At 53.6% G+C, this 5583-nt stretch overlaps 1 long non-coding RNA gene across 1 annotated transcript; it reads left to right on the top strand.

Annotated features, from left to right (window-relative positions):
* Positions 1-1747: 1747 nt before the first annotated feature.
* LOC138849836 (uncharacterized) lies at positions 1748-5371 on the top strand. The gene is made up of 2 exons (XR_011389054.2): positions 1748-1883; positions 4983-5371. It is a non-coding gene; the product is annotated as an uncharacterized LOC138849836 (long non-coding RNA).
* Positions 5372-5583: the final 212 nt, after the last annotated feature.

Below are 5583 nucleotides of genomic sequence, written 5' to 3'. Positions count from 1 at the left end.
AGATTGTAATTGGCCTATTTGGAAATTTTGGCTATTATCTTTCTAACCCTGATTTTTTTTAAAAATTATTTACTCTATTTGAGAGCCAGAGTTACAGACAGTGGGAGGGAGAGACAGAGAGAAAGGTCTTCCATCTGCTGGTTCACTCCGCAGATGGTCACAATGACTGAAGCTGGGCAGATCCGAAGCCAGGAGCCAGGAGCTTCTGCCAGGTCTCTCACCTGGGTGTAGGAGCCCAAGGACCTGGGCCATTCTTTTCTGCTCTCCCAAGTGCACCAGCAGAGAACTGGATAGGAATTAGAGCATCCATGACTTGAACCGGTGCCCATATGGGATGCTGGCATTGCAGACTTAACCCTTATGCCACAGTGCTGGCCCTTCTAGCCACAATTTCTGAGGAAATCAGATAAGCAGCTTAATTTCAGCTGGCTGATGTGGAATATAAGCATGAGTGACTCCTTGTTGATTTTTTTGGTCTGATTTGTTGAAGCCCAGGGCAGAGGTCTTATCTAAAATAATGGCCTCCTTAGGCTGCTGCAGTGGCGTAGTGGGTAAAGCCACTGCCTGCAGTGCCGGCATCCCATATGGACACCGGTTCAAGTCCTGGCTGCTCCACTTCCCATCCAGCTCTCTGCTACGGCCTGGGAAAGCAGTAGAAGATGGCCCAAGTCTTTGGGCCCCTGCACCCACATGGGAGACCCAGAGGAAGCTCCTGTCTCCTGGCTTCGGATCGGCACAGCTCCAGTCGTTGCAGCCAATTGGAGAGTGAACCAGTGGATGGAAGACCTCTCTCTCTGCCTCTCCTTCTCTCTCTGTGTAACTCTTTCAAATAAATAAATAAATCTTAAAAAAATAAATAAAATAAAATAAATAATGGCCTCCTATAACTTTACGTGACATGGCTGGGGGCAGGTGCCAGAAGCAGGATGGCCCTAGACCTAAGAGCAATGGAAGGCCAGAAAATAGGGAGAACTTAAGTCTCATGGAAATGAGAGATGCCTGTCTCTCTGGCAGCTGTATACAATGCAACCGAGGTTAAAAATGGTAACAATATACATTGTAAAGTAAAATAAATCTGAAAAAAACACAACATAATTTAAATAAAATAAAAAGCAACCAACAAGGGCAGGCATTTGGTGCAGCAGTTGTGACCACCTGTGATACCCATATCCCATGTCAGAGTGCCTGGTTCAAGTCCTGGCCACTCCACTTCCTATCCAGCTTCCAGCGAATGCACTGGAGGCAAAGGGGAATGAGCCAAGTACTGAGTCCCTGTCACATGCAGGAGACCAGGATGGAGTTCCGGGCTCCTGGCTTGGCCTGGTGCAGCCCAGGCTGTTGCAGGCATTGGGGAGGGAATCAATGGACAGAAGATCTCTCTGTCTCCCCTTTCTGCCTTTCAAATAAAATGAAAATAAAGAAATAAAATTGTTTTAAAAATGAACAATTCAGTAAAATTCCAGGAAAAATGCCGGGAACAGACCCCGCAGCCCCAGAGGCAGGCAGAGACAGAGCCCCTGGGCAGGCAGGAGGGGCAGGAAGGGGGCCGCCCTGTGAGCATGTGCTGCAGAAGTGGCTCCATTTCAACAGTTTGAAAGGTCAGATGCTGACATGACAGTTGCTGAGCCTGGGATGCAAACACACGCAGGAAGCGTTGTGCAAGTGAGCTCTGACACAGGGCTGCCTCCTATGTGGGCTGCTGCCTGCCACGCTGGCACGGCCTCCCCACTCCCCCAGGGGCCTCCCGGCCCCATGGCCCTTGGTGCAGAGCCTGGCCACATGACAGACAGCACAGAGGGCGGGCGAGACACGCTGAGCTGGCAGCTGAGGACCAGGCCGGGCCCAGCGCCAGCCACCACCAGCTGGGGGACTTCTCAGAGCAGGTACCGTGACAGCTACCCAAGGGCCCGTGACTTTTCCCCCACAGTGCATCTCTGGCACTGCACAGCCCCATCAGCCTTGGATGACCTCTCCCTGTGGGGAGGCACCAGGGGCACATGCAGCTCCCCAGACAGTGAGCGAGCCTGTGGCTAAACTGTCCCAGTGACCACGGAGCCCACCAGCCATCCAGGAAGGACTCCAGCCCGACTTGTCCCGGGCTCTAATGGAACCCAGGTTCTGATGGCAGGGGCCGAGTCCCCACCCTCACAGCAACCAGTTGGGACTTCCTGTGAGCCCTGTGCCACCCTGGGTGGCCTCAGCCAGTGACACCCTCTGTGGCTTCCTCCTCCCCTCCCCAGGGCTGGCCAGCACACAGGCCCAGGGCACTTCCTCGGGCGCACCAGCTCCAGGCCTGACAGCCAGATGGCCTTCCTCACTCCCCGGCCTGTAGAGCAGGCTGCATCCGGGGGACCCCGGGCGGGCAAGGGTGCTGACCCGGGCAGGCAGGGCTTCCTCCTCCCAACATCTTAGGAAACAGTGGAACTTAGACACTGCCCGCCCCCAACACACGCACACACAGAACCCCCGACATTTCTAGCTCCCTGGTGGCATCTCCCCTGGTTTGGGACTGATTGGTTAGGCACCAAATGCACTTCTACCACGAGCGCTCCCTGCAGACCCACCACACCAGGCCCCTCCAGGACTCATCCCATCCAGAGCGCGGAGTCCAGCAGGCAGAAGTGGGCTCATCTGGTGTTTCGTGGTTGTTCAAACTCGGTATAGATTCCTGCTGCCTTTCAGTGACTTGCAAGGGCTCAGATAATGAGAAGAAAATCATACGTGGATGACGAGCCTGGACGGCTGCCACCTCCCTCTCCTCCTCCACCCCTGCTTCCTGTTAGGGAAGCTTCCAGAATAGGCAGTGTTCCTGGTGCAGACCGTAGCTGGGGGCCTCCCAGAAGCTGGACAGTATACGGTGGGGACAGTGGCAGGGCCACCAGGCTAGAACTCCATGTTGATCTCAAAGTATAACACTAAAGAGAGGTCTTCGACCATGAGGCCAAGCAAGATCTAAGACTCTGCAGGTAGAGGAGGCCAGGCAGACATGCTGGGGCTTCTTCAGCAGGTGCCTTCCCGTTAAGTCCGTCAGAACAGGGTCTGCTCGGGGCAGAACCAGGCTGCTGTCTGAAGACAGCACAGGCGAGAAGCCAGCCTGAGCTTCAGCACAACACACAGCCAGCGCCAGCCACCGGTATTCAGAGGCAGAGGGATCCCAGGGCACCTTGATACCCCCAAGGCTTAACCCCACACCAGGTCCAGAGCAAACATCCTCCACAGAGCCTGACAGCCCCTACTGGAATGAGCTGATGGCCTTGCCTCTCCCTGCGCTCCCATTTCTATAACATAAAACAGCCATCAAGCCCTAACCTTGACTTCGGCTGTAAGCCACATGGGACAGCAGCTGTCCATGGGAGACGCTGACCAATGGCAGCCATGGCTCTGGAGGCTCTCAGCCTCAAATGAGAAAAGAGCTCACAGACCTAGGCCCAGTACCCCGACTCTTTTCCTTCAAAGAGGACATTTCTTCACTTAACACACACACTCCTGATTGAAGGGTAGTGTTGCTGCTGGCAAGCATAGAGCACCTGCCTTCTCATCAAATGTAAGAGGTCAGTTATTACCCTGTGCCATAGACCTACGCACAGGAGTGGTGGAACGCACGAATCCACTAGAGGCCAGGCTGCAGACGGCGTGGAGGGCCCCTCTGGCCTGACATCCTCTGTCTTCACTCCTGTAGCGGCCACAAACCCCAAAAAGTTTCAAATAACTGTCATGCACCCGTGATTATTAACCGAGTGCTCCAATGTGCTGCCACACGGTGTGAACCTCCACAGGCCATGCTATAGTTTTAATGTGTCCCCCCAAAACTCATGGATTGGAATCTCAATCCCCAAATTCCTGCACTTACGATGCTCGGAGAAGGGACTCTGGGAGGTGACTGCAACGGCTGAGGTCACGAGGATGGGCCCCCGTGAAAGGATTCGTGGCTTTTTTTTTTTTTAAGATTTTATTTATTTATTTGAGAGGCAGAGTTACAAACAGAGAGAGAGAAAGAGAGAGAGAGAGGTTTTCCATGCACTAGTTCACTCCCCAAAATGACCACAGCAGCCAGAGCTGGGTCATTTCGAAGCTGGGAGCTTCTTCCAGGTCTCCTATGTGGGTACAGGGGCCCAAGCACATGGGCCATATTCTGCTGCTTCCCCAGGCCATTAGCAGGGAGCTGGATTGGAAAAGGAGCAGCTGGGCCACAAACCAGCTCCCATATGGGATGCCGGCACCACAGGCAGAGGCTTCGCCTGCTCCAGCACAGCACTGGCCCCTGGATTAGTGGCTTTGTAAGTAGAGGAAGAGAGCTGAGCTGGCAGGCTCCTTGGGTCTCACCACCTGACGTCCTCCTCCATGTACACCAGCATAAAGGCCCTCCCCAGAGCCAGCACGGTGCTCTTGAACTTCCCAGCCTCCAGAGCTGAAAGAAATGTGTTTTCTTTACAAATTACCCAATCTGTGCTATCCTATAATAGCAATGGACTAAGGCCACAAGGACATCATCACCCTCAAAGAATTAACGTAAACTTAGTTAGAAGGACCACCTATACAAAGGAAGGAAATGGGGGGGCGGCACCGTGGCTCACTTGGTTAATCCTCCACCTGCGGCGCCGGCATCCCATATGGGCACTGGGTTCTAGTCCCGGCTGCTCCTCTTCCAGTCCAGCTCTCTGCTGTGGCCCAGGAAGGCAGTGGAGGATGGCCCAAGTGCTTGGGCCCCTCCACCCACATGGGGGACCAGGAGGAAGCACCTGGCTCCTGGCTTTGGATCGGCACAGCACGTCGGCCATAGCGGCCATTTGGGGGGTGACCCAATGGAAGGAAGACCTTTCTCTCTGTCTCTCTCTCTCTCTGTCTAACTGCCTGTCAAAAAAGAAAAGAAAAGAAAAGAAAAGAAAAGAAAAGAAAAGAAAGAAATGGAACAAGCTACAGCATCGATGTTTAGTAAACAAATAAGTCACAAAAATATTAATACTATGCAATTCCACTTACAGGTTCCAAGGCTAGCGAAATTCACAGAGACAAGAGTGGCTCTTAAAGGCCAGTGCTGTGGCATAGCAGGCAAAGCTGCTGCCTGCAGTGCTGGCATCCCATATGGGCGCTGGTTTGAGTCCCAACAGCTCCACTTCCGATCCAGCTCTCTGCTGTGGCCTGGGAAAGCAGAGGAAGATGGCCCAAGTCCTTAGGCCCCTTCACCTGCGTGGGAGACCTGGAGGAGGCTCCTGGCTCCTGGGTTTGGATTGGCGCAGCTCCCATCGTTGCAGCCAACTGGGGAGTGAACCATCGGACGGAAGACCTCTCTCTCTCTCTTCCTCTCCTTCCCTCTCTGTGTAACACTGACTTTCAAATAAATAAATAAATCTTAAAAAAAAAAAAAAAAAAAGAGTGGCTTTTAGCCTGGCACCCAAGAAACCTGGGTCCCACATCAAAGTGCCTGGGTTCGATTCCCAGTTCTGGCTGCTGACTCCAGCTTCCTGCCAAAGCAGACCCTGGGAGTCAGTGGCGATGGCTCAAGGAATTCGGTTTCTGCCACCCATGTGAGAGACTTGGATTGAGTCCCCAGCTCCTGGCTCCTGCCTTGGCCCAACCCACCAG

This window comes from Oryctolagus cuniculus, chromosome 5, assembly GCF_051225735.1.
Source record: "Oryctolagus cuniculus isolate XC-2025 breed Fujian yellow rabbit chromosome 5, ASM5122573v1, whole genome shotgun sequence".
Classification (NCBI taxonomy): Eukaryota; Metazoa; Chordata; class Mammalia; order Lagomorpha; family Leporidae; genus Oryctolagus; species Oryctolagus cuniculus.
The sequence above is the reverse complement of the archived record's forward strand: the minus strand, read 5'-3'. Positions and strand labels throughout refer to the sequence as shown.